This window comes from Moschus berezovskii, chromosome 24 (assembly GCF_049115385.1).
Source record: "Moschus berezovskii isolate FMDL1 chromosome 24, NW_MosBer_1.0, whole genome shotgun sequence".
NCBI lineage: Eukaryota > Metazoa > Chordata > Mammalia > Artiodactyla > Moschidae > Moschus > Moschus berezovskii.
The window spans coordinates 31,072,411-31,088,949 of record NC_142483.1 but is presented as its reverse complement, the minus strand read 5'-3'; the positions used below and the strand labels follow the sequence as shown (position 1 = coordinate 31,088,949).

At 40.9% G+C, this 16,539-nt stretch overlaps 1 protein-coding gene across 20 annotated transcripts in view; it reads left to right on the top strand.

The window, feature by feature from the left end:
• LOC129548017 (uncharacterized) overlaps window positions 1-16,539 on the top strand; it is a 291,573-nt gene that overhangs the window by 243,655 nt on the left and 31,379 nt on the right. For 19 of the 20 annotated variants that reach the window (XR_016036205.1, XR_016036204.1, XR_016036203.1 and 16 more), the window contains one exon: window positions 6,866-8,176. The exons of the other annotated variant lie outside the window; for it this stretch is intronic. The gene's annotated coding sequence lies outside the window, so the exon portion shown is untranslated. The remainder of the gene's footprint in view (window positions 1-6,865; window positions 8,177-16,539) is intronic. 20 annotated transcript variants of the gene reach the window in all.

The window sequence follows — 16,539 nt, the reverse complement described above, 5'->3', positions numbered from 1 at the left end:
GCACAGGGGAGAGGTGAAACACACACTCTGAGTTTTAAAGCCTCAGCAATGTCAACATTTGGCATATAACTTTGGGTACAATTTGCGTGCACATGATAATTGAAATTCACAGGAAGCTGAGTTTCTTAAAAAGTAAAAGGAGGCTTACATGATATTAGAGGTTGTGGAAAGATAAACTCAATGGGTGGAAAGGGTGTTGCTATGAGTAAGAGTGACAAAGTTTGGGTTGTTAGTCTTTAACACAGAAAAATTTCAAAGTATCTGCTCTGAAATTTGGAAGGGAGTTTATACCTTTGAGAAAATTGTGGACAAGCAGCACAAGAGATTTATGAAAAACCTCTGGGTTTGCGCTATTTTTTGGTCATTAATTTGTATAGTAATATGTAATTTCAGTAAGAGGTCACAGAATTTCCTTCATGGAATAGGTTAAAAAAAAAAAACCTCTATTGTGTATTTTATAAGATTCTTTTGAGGATATGTCTAGATGGATTTAATTTATGTTCAAAAGTTTGTTTTGTAGAAATTAGCTAAGCCTATTAGAAAAATGCTACATGTAATATTATACTTGTCTAGCCCATTGCCCATCTAAATATTTTACAACTATTTTCATCACTTTAATAACTTACCAAATGTTAGTTTAGGAAATACGTTATTAGTCTTATTGTCTAGATTTGGAATTGACATAGAGAAGAAATGTGACTCAGCTTGTTACTAGTTACTGTTTACTTCTACAATTAATGATGAATCTGAGATTATGACCCAGACAGAGCACTTGACTTCCTGTGTTTCTCTGAATTTGATTAGATATTGGTGCAATTTAATAGATTTGTTTCGTGGTTGGATATTTTATGAAGGAAATGCTCCTGAAGCAATCATTTGGTAATAAGAGGGAGTGTTTTGCTCTTTTCCCCATAAGTTATTTTTGTAAAATAGTTCAGTGTGTTTATGATACACATTTGTCTTCTCCTATTGTTCATGTGGCCCAGCAATAGGGAAAGATCTCATAAGATGGGGGACTTACCCCTCAAAACCAGCAGGATCAGGGAGCTCAATTGGGGACCCTGTTCTGAAGAAACTTTGGTCAAATAGAGTTCATTCCTCTTATTTTTAAAGATCTTGTAAGGTCTAGATTATTAAATCTAAAAGCAGAATATATTCCAATTTTTTTATTTTTCTTCTTAAGCAGTTATTTCTCTCTCCTACTTAAAGCTGCTCATTAAAATTGATATTTAGAGAGTGTGTTCCTTTGCTTGGGCTGCTGTTATAGAACCCAAGTTTGTGTGATCAATGCAAAGTAAGTCCAGACAAAATGAAGCATCAGCGTTCAGAGCAGAGGAAGGTTTATTGCAAGGGCTGAGCAAGGAGAACGGGCAGGCAGTGCTCAAAAGACCAGAACTCCCCAACGACTTTCAGGAAGAGTTTCTAAAGGCAATATTGAGTTAAGGGCTGCAGGATGCATGGTTCCCTTCTAATTGGCTGGTACGGAGGTAACAGAGTGATATTTCAGGATATCAATCATCAGCCTTCTGGTTCCAGACAGGCTGGGGTCTGTGGCTTTGTTCTCAACCTGAAGTTACCATCCTCCACCTAGGTGGGGACCTTAGTTCCTGTGGAACAAATCAAAGACATTCATCATTTGTTGCTCAGTCGCTCAGTCACATCTGACTCTTTGCAACCTCAAGGACTGCAGCACGTCAGGCTTCCCTTTCCTTCACCATCTCCCAGAGCCTGCTCAAACTCATGTCCATTGAGTCGGTGATGCCATCCAATCATCTCATCCTCTGTTGTCCCCTTCTCTTCACGCCTTCGGTCTTTTTCAGCATCAGGGTCTTTTCCAAGGAGTCAGCTCTTCACATCAAGTGGCCAAAGTATTGGAGCTTCAGCTTCCGCACCAGTCCTTCCAATGAATATTCAGGATTGATTTCCTTTAGGATGGAAAGGATCTGGTTGGATCTCCATACAGTCCAAGAGACTCTCAAGAGTCTTCTCCAACACCACAGTTCAAAAGCATCAGTTATTCGGCGCTCAGCCTTCTTTATGGTCCAACTCTCACATGCATATATGACCACTGAAAAAACCATAGCTTTGACTAGATGGACCTTTGTGGGCAAAGTAATGTCTCTGCTTTTAATACACTGTCTAGGTTTTTCATCATATTGTTATGTATATCCCTTGAGGAATTAGGGCTCTGCCTTATTGCTTCTTTACTGCTTTTCCTTCCTTTCTGCATTTCCTTTCTCCCTTAATTGTTGTTTTTGTTTAGTCACTAAGTCATGTCAGACTGCTTTGCAATCCCATGGACTGTAGCCTGCCAGGCTTCTCTGTCAGTGGAATTTCCCAGGCAAGAATCCTGGAGTGAGTTACCATGCCTTTCTTCAGGGGATCTTCCTGACTCAGGGATTGAACCCACATGTCCCACATTGGAAGGTGAATTCTTTACCACTGGGCCACCAGGGAAGCCACTTCCCTAACTAGTAACTGTCACGGTCCCTGTGAAGGTTAGAAAAGAATTTCCAGACACGAGGCAGAGTGAGAGGAGAATGAAGTTTATTCCAGTGGGAGACACTGTTAGAACATTGAGCGGGCTCAAGGAAGAACCAAACACTTTCTTAGGCTAGCAGTCAATTTTTATAGCCTCAAGACAGAGAAAATTCCTACTGAAATGGTGGCATTAGGTGATTGGTTCAGATGCTATAGGGTGAGTAATAGCGGGGTATTTCACCTAACATGAGGTCAGAGAACTGGCTGATTTAGATCTGGAAGCTTGTGGCAACAGTTGCTATGGGGCTTGGTCAACTCCAGAGATTTTTGTCCTGTGACCTTGGTACAAGGCTCCACACCTATAACCTTGGTATAGGGTGCCACAGTAGCTGCTTAATCTGCCCTTTGGAACTCAAGGCAGGGATAGGAAGCTTAAGCTTTTTCCTGCAAACAAGAAATCAGAGACACAGAGAGACTTTTGTACCATAGGGTCCTGCTTGTTTTTACTGTGTAACAGAGTATCACGGACTAGGTGGCTCTGACAACAGAAATTTATTTTTCACAGTTCAGGGAGCAGGAAGTTGAGGATCAAAGTGAGAGTGTTAACACAAGTTCATGTGCCTGATGCACAGTGATGCCAAACAAACTGAAACGTTGGAGTTTGAAGCAGAGAAAGGTTTATTCCAAGGCCATGGAAGGAGATGAGTTCCCCAAAGGGTTTCTGCAAAGCATTTTTAAAGAGCAGTTGGGGAGGAGGGTCGCAGGGTCTGCGATCGAGTCTGTGCACGATTCTCTGATTGGCTGATCATGAAGCACCAGGGTGGAGGCACAGGGTTAATTTTATCAGTCCCTAGGCTCCAAGAGGCTGTGTGTTCGTGGTTATCAAGTAGTTCTTCTATTTGATTTTCACATCTGCAAAACAACTCAGGAAATTTGCATTAAATACTATTACCTAGGTACTTCAGAGAGGAGCTAAAGCAGAGCTTATGGGGGAAGGCCTGTCTGCTGACTAAAATAGATGCACATCTTGAGAGCTGACAAGTTAAGTTTTCCTTGGGACAAAGTGAGGACTGTAGCCCAGGAGGCAGCACCTCAGAGAGCTCTGAGAGACAGTTCCAAAGAGGCAGTTGGGGGAGATCAATATATAAGATTTCACTGAAGGGGGGTGGGTGTTCAGTGCAACTGAGCGTTTACAAGAGATTTTCTGCTAGTCACAAGGAGCTGATGTCACCATGAAGGGATTTAGTGATTTTCTAGATATGAAGAGGTGCGAGGTTGGGATCATGAATCATGATCATGTTCAGTCACTCAGTTGTGCCCTACTCTTTGGACCCCATGGACTGCAGCGTGCCAGGTTTCTCTGTCCTTCACCGTCTCCCAGAGTTGGCTCAAATTCTTGTCCATTGAGTCCAGGATGTCATCCAACCATCTCATCCTCTGTCGCCCCCTTCTGTCTTGCTCAGTTACAAAAGCAGGGTTGATTTTATTCTGAAGCCTCTCTTTGACTTGCAGATGGCCACCTGCTCTTGCTGTGTCCTTCCATAATCTTTTCTTTGTGCACATGTGTCCCTAGTGTCTCTTTGCATGTCCAAATTTCCTCTTCTTATAAGAACATCAGGCAGATTGGATTGGGGTCCACCCTAAGGGCCTCATTTTAATCTCATATTCTGAGGTATTGGGCATTGACAAAGACTCCTTAACCAAACTCTAGTCAGGCTGCACTAAGTTCTCAAAACCCTGACCTTGGGTTTTGTCCTTGGCCTACTTAGTATAATTTTAGTAAGAATCCTGTGGCATCAATTTAGCAAAAATCTCTCACCCTTGATAGATGATCCATTTCCTCCACCCAATCCTGGCTATCTTATTACTGGTCCTGTCTTTGGCAAAGATCCTACTGAGTGGGCCTAGCAAAAATCCCTATGGACTTTTAGTAGCTTTCCATCTGCTAATAACCCTCTACATCACCCACTCACCCCACCCCCACCCCCGCCCAAAATCCTTGTCTATAAACCTCCACATGTCCTTGTTGTGTTTGTCACTGGGCTGATCTTTTCCCTTCACTGCAAACCCCTCATTGCATGAAATTGGCCTCACCACCTTAAATAAATATTGTGACTCTTTTTTTCTGTAACAGAATTAGGGCTTCAGCATATGTATTAAAGTTGTTGTTATTGTTCAGTTGCTACGTCCTGTCTGACTCTTTGCAGTCCCATGGATTGCAGCATGCCAGGCACCCCTGTCCTTCACTGTCTCCCCAAGTTTGCTCAAACTCATGTCCATTGAGTAGGTGATGCCATCCAACCATCTCATCCTCTGTCATCCCTTTCTCCTCCTGCCTTCAATCTTTCCCAGCATCAGAGTCTTTTCCAATGAGTTGGCTCTTTGAATCAGGTGGTCAGAGTTTTGGAGCTTCAACTTCAGCATCAGTCCTTCCAATGAATATTCAGGACTGATCTCCTTTAGAATTGACTGGCTCGATCTCCTTGCAGTTCAAGGGACTCTCAAGTGTCTTCTCAAGCACCACAGTTCAAAGGCATCAATTCTTCAGTGCTGAGCCTTTTTTATTGTCCAGCTCTCACATCCGTACATGACTACTGGAAAAACCATGGCTTTGACTATTCAGAGCTTCAGTAGGCAAAGCAATATCTCTGCTTTTTAGTACACTGTCTAGGTTTTTCATTGCTTTTCTTCCAGGGAGCAAGCGTCTTTTAAACTTCATGGCTGCAGTTACTGTCCACAGGGATTTTAGAGCCCAAGAAAAAAAGTCTGTCACTGTTTCCATTGTTTCCCCATCTATTTGCCATGAAGTGATGGGACTGGATTCCTTGATCTTCGTTTTTTGAATGTTGAATTTTAAGCCAGCTTTTTCACTCTCCTCTTTCACTTTCATCAGGAGGCTCTTTAATTCCTCTTCACTTTCTGCCATAAGGGTGGTGTCACCTGCATATCTGAGGTTATTGATATTTCTCCTGGCAATCTTGATTCTAGCTTGTGCTTCCTTCAGCCTGGCATTTTGCATGATGTACTCTGCATATAAGTTAAATAAGCAGGGTGACAATATACAGCCTTCACATATTCCTTTCCCAATTTTGAATCAGTCCATTGTTCCATGTCCCATTCTAATTGTTGCTTCTTGATCAGCATACAGGTTTCTCAGGAGGCAGATACAGTGGTCTGGTTTTCCCATCGCTTCAAGAATTTTCCACAGTTTGTTGTGATCCATACAGTCAGAATAAGAGAATTTATATATTCAGGCAGGGGCATGTGATAACGATCAAAACACTAACAGTCTAGCATTCTTCTTTCTTTTGCAAAGTTTCAAGAGTGGCATTTCTGACAAGGTGAGGGTGTGTGCAGGGTCTTAGGTGGTCAGTCAGCTAATCTTGGTGAGCCTCTCTGGTTTCTTTACTCTTATCTCAGTTGGCTTCCTGGTTGCTCCTTTTTTGATTAGCAACTCTTCTGACCTTTGGAGGACTTCCCTACTGTCTCAGATGGTAAAATGTCCGCCTACAATGCTGGAGACCTGTGTTCGATCCCTGGGTCAGGAAGATCCCCTGGAGAAGGAAATGGCAACCCACTCCAGTACTCTTGCTTGGAAAATCCCATGGACGGAGGAGCCTGGTAGGCTGCAGTCCACAGGGTCGCAAAGAGTCAGACACGACTGAGCAACTTCACTTCACTTCACTTTGACCTCTGGAACTCAGATAAGGTCATGGAGACTGGAGTCTTGCCTACATGAAATGGAGGACAGAAAAAGCCTCCATGCCTAGGAGCCCCACAGGGCTCTGCTTGGCATCAGTAAGAGATGTACACATCTGTAAATCTTTTAGAACTGCGAAGAAAATTTCCCTCTTTCTCAAAGATAAAATTGACCTCTTTGGTTCTGGTCAGATCCCTTTTGAAGCAGAGAGAGTTGAGAACCGACCCTCATTCAGCCATACGGTACTCAGGGGGACATCCCTAAGCCTAGCTGATGGTTGTGTCACATCCCTCCAACCCTAATGATCTTGGCACATGCAGTTGGATAGAAGCGGTGTTTGGACAAGGACTCTTGAACCGTTAGACAGACATGGATTTGAATTCTGCCTGTATCAGCTGTAAGATCTTTGACAAGGAACTTTCACTCTTTCGACCTCAGTTTACCCATCTGTAAAATGACAGTAATAATCGTCCCTATATTCTTATCTCTAACACAAAATTTGGGATAAGAATTTAAGAAGACAATGCACATAAAGTACTTGGCATGTAGTTGGCACTCAGTAAATGTTAACTGTTATCATCAATAAAGATCATCTAACCACTGCCTGAAAATGTTGGTAAATCCAAAGATGGATGTTTGCCTCATTTTGGCTGACATTCTTTCTAAAACCCTTCCCTATTTCAGGTGCTTTCCGTTGTCTGAAATCTAAGGATGAGCAGCGGTCTACAGATTCACCTTGAGGCCTTTCCCTGTATTTGAAAGTGAAAGTGAAGTCACTCAGTCGTGTCCGACTCTTCCCGACCTCATGGACTGCAGCCTACCAGGCTCCTCCATCCATGGGATTCTCCAGGCAAGGATACTGGAGTGGGTTGCACTGTCCTTCTCCGGGGGATCTTCCCGACCCAGGGATCGAACCCGGGTCTCCCGCATTGCAGGCAGATTCTTTACCATCTGAGCCACCAGGGAGGCCCTGTATTTGAGGGGCTATAAATGCACTGTCCATCTGACTTTTATCTAAAAGAAAGCAGATAGCAGGAAAAATATTCCCATTTCTCCTTACTTTACCAAAGATGGTAATTACAGTTGATGAGTAGCACTCAAGGAGTCACATGGCATGGTTTACAGCTCATTTAAAAACGAATAAGAACTCAAATTCAAATGTTAATGGGGTGATTTTTTTACTTGGTATTCTCTGAAACATGTAAACACTTTTCTCTTTTTAAATTCAAGACCAGTTGCTGTATTCCCTTAGGTCTTCATTTAGAAATGAGTGGCTCATTAATTATCTTCTTGACTGCAGATATTTCATTTTATTTTCACATTGGATGAGTCAACTAAAAGGAGTCTCATTGCTGAAAACCATGGATCACAGTTTCTTCGTTTCTCCTCCTTTGGTAGTGGCTCGCATCCATCTCCTCCGTAGAAGTGTACCAGTTCTCCAATTGCACTGAACTTGTTGATTAATTCTCATAAATTTGGTACAGTGAGGTGTTTGGATACAATTTCATCAGAAATATCAGCTCCATCCTTTGCCATAACACATGTGTAACGCCAGGGTAATTATGCATTGGACACCTGTCAAATCACATGGTTTATGAAAAGTACTGACCCCATTCTTTTTCCACACAAATATTTACAAGCAGAAACAACTTCCAAGTTAAAACAATAGTGAAATCTGTCCTTATTCTCAGGTATCAGAAGAAAGCAATCTGTAAATATTTTCTGGAATAAAATTTCAAGCACAGTTACTTGATGTGCAAATTACACAGACCTGAAGTATTTCTCTTTTTCCTTAGTTTCCAGAGTTTTAAAACCTGATTCATGGGGGTTATTTTTAAAAGTGTAGCTAATTAACAGGATGGCCTCTACATATGCTGCAAAATACAGAAGAAAAAAAAGCCCAACCTCTATTCTTTTTCTTAAGACCGACACCAGTTTTCTTGACTTCCAACACCTTATTTTAAATGAGGAAATGACGCATTCTCTGTTTTGGAGGTACGATTGTTTACCATTTATTTCATCTCTTCCTAAACTGCTTTTGCTCCCTTTTGTATAATCACTATGGGTTTTTAAAGGTCTTCTCTAAACAGAATAGGTGTACTTTTCCCCCTCATTTTAACAAAAGCTGTGTCTTCAGCTTTCTTTTGAGTTTTTCTCCCTGGTTTCAATAGAACCAGTTCATGTTAGCAGCAAAAGGAGAGTAATTTATTTATAGGGTACAGACCTTTGAATGAATTGCCCCCAAGTCCCACACAATTATAAAACAGAAGCTTTTAAATAATTTCAGTACAATAAAACAGAGTGAACCAATCAAACAAGAATAACCAAACAATGCAGCTAGATTAACTGTTTAAGGTTTGAATGAGAAAACCCATTTCTAAATGGCTTTTGAATATGGGATTAGACAGGATCAAATGATGGCACCATGGAAGTGTTTCATAATTACAGTGGGCAGTTTTTCAGTGAATGGTATATTTGAGAACATTTTTTCATTTGTAGGGAAGCATGCCTCAAATAAACAAACATGAAATCCTAAAAAGGATGAACAAAGAACTGCGGAGAAAATAAAATTTGGTTGGATGTGACATGAAAATACTCACAAAATGAGGACTAATGGGAAGAAGAAAGAAAGGGAGTGGGGAAAGCGGGATGCAGCTGAGTCCCAGTAGTCCTTGCCCTAAATTTCCACTCTCCTCTTGGAGGTCTCACTTTCACCTTACTTGTGGCCATCTGCAAATGTTGGGCAGAATTTAGGCTCATGCGGATCACTCTACAGGGCCTCAGAGAAGAAAGAGGTAGCTCAAAGGACCATGGAACTAGAATTCTTCTCTAGGATTTAAAGACTAGCAAAACCCTCTGAGGCCAAGTCCATACCTTCTCTGGGTCTTCGTTTTCTCATTTGTGAGATGTGAATATCAGTGCCCACTCTATAGAGTTGTTTGTTTTAATTGAAGTATAGGTGATTTACAGTTTTTCTGGTATATAGTACACTGATCCAGTGAATATATACATATATTTATATATCCTTTTTCAGATTCTTTTCCATTATAGTTTTTTATAAGATATTGAATATAGTTCTCTATGCTATGCAGCAGATTCCTATTGTTTATTAATTTTACATATAGTATTATATACCTGTTAATCTCACATTTCTAATTTATCCCTCCCCTTTTTCCACTTGGGTAACCATAAGTTTGTTTTCTATGTCTGTGAGTCTCTTTCTGTTTTGTAAATAAGTTCATTTTTATCAGTTTTTAATTGCACATATAAATGATAATATTTGATATTTCTCTATGTCTGACTACTTCACTTAGTATAGAGATTCACTAATCTCTAGATCCATCCATGTTGCTGAATGGCATTATTTCCTTCTTGTTTTTGGCTGAGTAATATTCCATTGCATATACTGTTGTTGTTGTAGTTCATTTGCTAAGTTGTGTCCAATTCTTTGGAAGCCCATGGACTGCAGCACACCAGGCTTCCCTGTTCTTCACGATCTCTTAGAGTTTGCTCAAACTCATGTCCACTGAATCGATGCTATCTAACAGTCTCATCCTCTGCCACCCCTTTCTCCTTTTGCCTTCAGCTTTTCTCAGCTTCAGGGTCTTTTCCAATGAGTGAGCTCTTCCCATCAGGTGGCTAGAGTTATGGAGCTTCAGTTTCAGTATCAGTCCTTCCAGTGAATATTCCAAGGAATATTATTTCCTTTAGGATTGACTGGTTTGATCTCCTTGTAGGTTACGGGGCTTTCAAGAGTCACCTCCAGCACCACAGTTTGAAAGCACCAGTTCTTTGGTGCTAAGCCTTCTTTATTGTCCACTCTCACATCCATACTTGACTCTGGAAAAATCATAGTTTTGTCTATATGGACCTTTGTCAGCAAAGTGATGTCTGTGCTTTTTAATATGCTATCTAGATTTGTCATAGCTTTTCTTCCAAGGAGCAAGCATCTTTTAATTTAGTGGCTGTAGTCACCATCTTCAGTGATTTTAGAACCCAAGAAAATAAAATCTGTCACTGCTTCCACTTTTTCCACATCTATTTGCCATGAAGTGTTGTGGTTGTATACCATGATCTTAATTTTTTGATATTGATTTCAAGCCAGCTTTTTCACTCTACTCTTTCACCCTCATCAGGAGACTCTTTTGTTTCTCTTCATTTTCCATTAGAGAAACCTGCATATCTGAGGTTGTTAATATTTCTTCCGGCAATCTTGATTCCAGCTTGTGCTTCATCCAGCCCAGCATTTCTCATGATGTACTCTGCATATAAGTTAGATAAGCAAGGTGACAGTATGCAGCTTTGATGTACTCCTTTCCCAATTTGCCACTAGTCCATTGTTCCATGTCTGGTTCTAACTGTTGCTTCTTGACCTGCAACAGATTTCTTAGGAGACAGGTAAGGTGGTCTGGTATTCCCATTTCTTTAAGAATATTCCACAGTTTGTTGTGATCCACACAGTCAAACACTTTAGTGTAGTCAATGAAACAGAATTCCCTTGCTTTCTCTGTAATCCAATGAATGCTGGCAATTTGATCTCTGATTCCTCTGCCTTTTCTAAACCCAGCTTATACATCTGAAAGTTCTCGATAAATGTACTACTAAAGCCTAGCTTGAAGGATTTTGAGCATAACTTTACTAGCATGTGAAATTAGCACAATTGTGTGGTAGTTTGAACATTCTTTGGCATTTCCTTCCTTTGGAATTGGAATGAAAACGGACCTTTTCCAGTCCTATAGTCACTGCTGAGTTTTCCAAATTTGCTGACATGCTGAGTGCAACACTTTAACAGCATCATCCTTTAGGATTTTATTTGTTTTTTTAGTCAAAGCACTTGTTTCCTTTGTTACTTTTCCAAAGAACTTAGTTTTCATTTTAAATTTCATTTTTAAAAGTTAATTAATTTATTTTAATTGGAGAATAATTACCTTAAAATATTGTGATGGTTTTTGCCATACATCAACATGAATCGGCCACAGGCATACATGTGTTCCCTGCCACCCATCCTGAAACCCCCTCCTTCCTCCCTCCCCATCTTATCCCTCTGGGTTGACCCAGGGCACTGGCTTTGGGTGCCCTGGTTAATGCATCAAATTTGCACTGGTTATCTATTTTACATATGGTAATATACATGTTTCAGTGGTGTTCTCTCAAATCATCCCACCCTCGCCTTTTCCCTCTAAGTCCAAAAGTCTCTTCTTTGCATCTCTGTCTCCTTTGCATGTAGAATTGTTGGTACTGTCTTTCTAAATGCGATATCTATGAGTTAATATACAGTATTTGTTCTTCTCTTTCTGACTTATTTCACTCTTTTAATAGGCTCCAGGTTCATCCACCTCATTAGAACTGATTCAAATGTGTTCCTTTTCATAGCTGAGTAACATTCAGTAACATTCAGCTATGAAATAGCTATATACCTATAGCTGTGTATATGTACCACAGCTTCCTTATCCATTCTTTGGCCAATGGACATCTAGGTTGCTTCCATGTCCTAGCTATTGTAAGTAGTGCTTCAGTGAACATTGGGGTACATGTGTCTCTTTCAGTTCTGGTTTCCTCAGGGTGTATACCCAGCAGTGGGATTGCTGGGCCTTTAGGATTTTAAATAGTTCATTTGGAATTCTATCACTTCCACTACCTTTGTTCATAGTAATGCTTCCTATGGCCTACTCGACCTCACATTCTGGATGTCTGGCCAGTTATCTGGGTCCTGTGGTGCTGGAGAAGACTCTTGAGAGTCCCTTGGACTGCAAGGAGATCCAACCAGTCCATTCTAAAGGAGATCAATCCTGGGTGTTCATTGGAAGGACTGATGCTAAAGCTGAAACTCCAATACTTTGGCCACCTCATGCGAAGAGTTGACTCATTGGAAAAGACTCTGATGCTGGGAGGGTTTGGGGGTGGGAGGAGATGGGGACGACAGAGAATGAGATGGCTGGATGGCATCACCGACTCGATGCACACGAGTTTGAGTGAACTCCAGGAGTTGTGATGGACAGGGAGGCCTGGCGTGCTGTGATTCATGGGGTCACAAAGAGTCGGTCATGACTGAGCGACTGAACTAAGTCCTTTCTTGTAGTTCTTCTATGTATTCTTTCCACCTCTTCTTAATCTCCTCTGCTTCCAAAAGGTCCTTCTGTCCTTTATTGTGCTCATCCTTGCATGAAATGTTGCCTGATGTCTCCAATTTCCTTGAAGAGATCTCTAGTCTTTCCCATTCTACTGCTTTTCTCTATTTCTTTGCATTGTTCATTGAAGACGGCCTTCTTATCTCTCCTTGCTATTCTCTGGAACTCTGCATTCAGTTGAATATATCTTCCCCTTTCTCCCTTGCGCTTCAGTTTTCTTATTTCCTTAACTATTTGTAAAGCCTCCTCAGATAACCACTTTGGCTTCTTGTGTTTCTTTTTCTTGGGGATGGTTTTGGTCAGTGCCTTCTGTACAGTGTTACAAACCTCCATCCCTACGTCTTCAGGCACTCTGTCTGCCAGATCTAATCCCTTGATTCTATGTATCACCTCCACTGTATAACTATAAGGGATTTTATTTATGTCATACCTGAATGGCCTAGTGTTTTCACTACTTTCTTCAGTTTAAACCTGAATTTTTCAATAAAGACCTGATTAGCTGAGCCACAGTCAGCTCCACATCTTGTTTTTGCTGACTATATAGAGCTTCTCCATCTTCAGCTGCAAAGAAAATAATCAGTCTGATTTCAGTATTAACCATTGATGTCCATATGTAGAGTCTTCTCCTGGGTTGCTGGAAAAGGGTGTTTGCAATGATCACTGTGTTCTCTTGACAAAACTCTGTTAGTTTTTGCCCTGCTTCATTTTGTATTCCAAGGCCAAACTTGCTTATTACTCTAGGTATCTCTTGACTTCCTACTTTTACATTCCAATCTCCTATGATGATAAGGACATCTTTTTTTGGTGTTAGTTCTAGAAGATGTTGTAGGGCTGCAGAGAACCAATCAACTTCACCTTTTTTGGCATCAGTGGTTTCAGTATAGACTTGGATTACTGTGATGTTGAATGGTTTGCCTTGGAAACCAACTGAGACCATTCTGTCATTTTTGAGATTGTACCCAAGGACTGCATTTTGGATTTTTGTTGACTATGAGGGATACTTCATTTCTTCTAAGGAATTCTTGCCCACAGAAGTAGATAAAATGGCCATCTGAATTAAATTCGCCAAAAATTCCCATCCGTTTTAGTTTACTGATTCCTGAGATGTTGACATTCACTCTTGCCATCTCCTGCTTGACCACATCCAATTTACCACATCATGGACCTAACAGTCCAGTTTCTATGCAATATTTTTCTTTACAGCATTGGACTTTGCTTTCACCACCAGACACACCCACAATTGAGCACCATTTCTGCTTTGGCCAAACCACTTCATTCTTTCCGAAGCTGTTAGTAATTGCCCTCTGCTCTTCCCCAGCAGCATATTGTACATCTTCCAACCTGGGGACTCCTCATCTTTCAATGTCATATCTTTTTGCCTTTTCATACTGTTCATGGGGTTCTCATGGCAAGAATACTGGAGTGGTTTGCCATTCCCTCCTCCAGAGGACCACATTTTGTCAGAACTCTTCACTATGACCTGTCCATCTTGGGTAGCCCTGCATGGCATGGCTCATAGCTTCATTGAGTTATGCAAGTCCCTTAGCCACAGCAAGACTGTAATCCATGAAGGGACCATTGTATGTATGTATACACACACACACACACACACAGATACACATATATGTGTACATCTTCTTTATCCATTCATCTGTCAATAGACATTTAGATTGGCTTCCATGTCTTCGCTATTGTAAATAGTGGTGCTATGAATATTGGGGTGCATGTGTCTTTTCAAATTATTTTTTGTCTTTGCCGGATATATGCCCAGGAGTGGGATTGCTAGATAATCATAGAGTAGCTCTACTTTTAGTTTTTTTTAAGGAACCTCCATAGTATTCGCCATAGTGGCTTCACCAGTTTGCATTCCCACCAACAATGTAGGTGGGTTCCCATAGAGTATTGTATGTAAAGCATTTTACAAATGCAGAGCTCAAAATGATACTTGTGATCAAGTCATTACCTAGCCACTCAACCAACAGAAAGCCTGTGGGTGATTTGTTTCACAGGATAAGGCAAAAGGAAGTTTGCTAATGCACAAATACGAGAAATGCTCTTTAGCAATCACCTAAAGATGGTAGGAATATGACATACGGGATAAACTGAATGAGATAAACTAGAGTTAATTAGCTTTGCCATGTTGTGATAGTTACATAAAAGTTTTACAGTTTCAAAAACTGAAAAAAAAAATAGATCAATATGAATTTTTCTTACCCTCTTCCCTCCTGCATGCAACCAACTGGATCAAGTTTTTGTCATTTTAAAAATAAAAGACATCAGACAAAACTTTGTTGAATGTTTGTTGAATGTTAATACTGGAGGAAATTTCTTATGACTCTGGAAGTTCTATTTCACATTGATTTCAGTCTTCGGGTTTTTTTCTAGGACTAGTGTTTGATTGGAGAAGGCAATGGCAAGCCACTCCAGTACTATTGCCTAGAAAATCCTATGGATGGAGGAGCCTGGTAGGCTGCAGTCCGTGGGGTCGCTAAGGGTCGGACACGACTGAGCGACTTCACTTTCACTTTTCACTTTCACACATTGGAGAAGGAAATGGCAACCCACTCCAGTGTTCTTGCCTGGAGAATCCCAGGGATGGGGGAGCCTGGTGGGCTTCCATCTATGGGGTCACACAGAGTCGGACACGACTGAAGTGACTTAGCAGCAGCAGCAGCAGCAGTGTTTGATTGCCCTACAGCTGCCAGAATAAAAAGTTTTCACCTAAAAGTTTTCGCTTTTGCAAGGGGTTCTAGGTTTTACACATACAGACACAAAATGCCTAATTAAATTAGAGTTCAAGAGCATCAACCCTTTGGTGCTGAGCCTTCTTTATGGTCCAACTCTCACCTCCATACATGACTACTTGAAAAAGCATAGCTTTTACTTTATGGACGTTTGTCAGCAAAGTGATGTCTCTGGTTTTTAATACTACCTAGGTTTGTCAGAGCTTTTCTTCCAAGGAGCAAGCATCTTTTCATTTTGTGGCTTCAGTCACCATCTGCAATGATTTTGAAGCCCAGGAAAATAAAATCTGTCACTGTTTCCACTCTTTCCCCATCTATTTGCCATGAAGTGATGAGACTGGATGCCATAATCTTTGTTTTTTGAATGTTGGGTTTTGAGTCAGCTTTTTCACTCTCCTCTTTCACCTTCATCAAGAGGTTCTTTAGTTTCTCTTTGCTTTCTGACAATAGAGTGGTATCATCTACATATCTGAGGTTGTTGATATTTCTCCTGGCAATCTTGATTCCAGCTTGTGCTTTATCCAGCCCAGCATTTTGCCTGGGTTAAGTATAAGTTACATATAAGTTATAAGTTAAATAAGCAGGGTTACAATATATGGCCTTGATGTACTCCTTTCCCAATTTTGAACCAGTCTATTGTTCCATGTCTGGTTCTTTTTTTTTCTTTTTTCCATGTCTGGTTCTAACTATTGCTTCTTGACCTGCATGAAGGTTTCTCAGGAGACAGGTAAATCGGTCTGGTAATCCCATCTCTTTAAGAATTTTCCACAGTTTGCTGTGATCCACATTGTCAAGGAAACATAAGTAGATGTTTTTTGGAATTTTCTTGCTTTTTATGTGATCCAGCAGATGTTGGCAGTTTGATCTCAGGTTCCTCTGCCTTTTCTAAATCCAGCTTGTACCTCTGGAAGTTCTTGGTTCATGTACTGGTGAAGTCTAGCTTGAAGGATTTTGAGCATATTCTTTCTAGCATGTGAGTGCAATTGTACGGTAGTTTGAACATTCTGTGGCATTACCTTTCTTTGAGATTTGAATGAAAACTGACCTTTTCCAGCACTGTGGCCACTGCTGAGTTTTCCAAATTTGCTGGCATATTGAGTGCAACACTTTAAGAGCATTATCTTTTAGAATTTAAAACATCTCAGCTGGAACTCCATCACCTCCACTAAAGCATGCTTATACTAAAAAATTAGTTGTTGTTGCTCTAAAATTCAAATGTAACTGGATGACCTGATTTAATGTGGCAGTTCCATCTCAGGAGCTGGGCCCTGTCTAGAGGGTACCTCAGCACCCTCACAAAGAAGCTTAGAGTTTTATCCCAACCTGAGGAATTGAGGTGGAAAGGAGAGACCCCAGATATTCTAAGAGTGGAGACAGAACTTGACAGTCTCCAGGCCAGGGTAGGGAGGTTGGTCATATAGGACTCTGCATCTTGCCCCATCTGCAAGGCACCATTCAAGCAGAACTGTCTTCTGCTTCAAGTTTT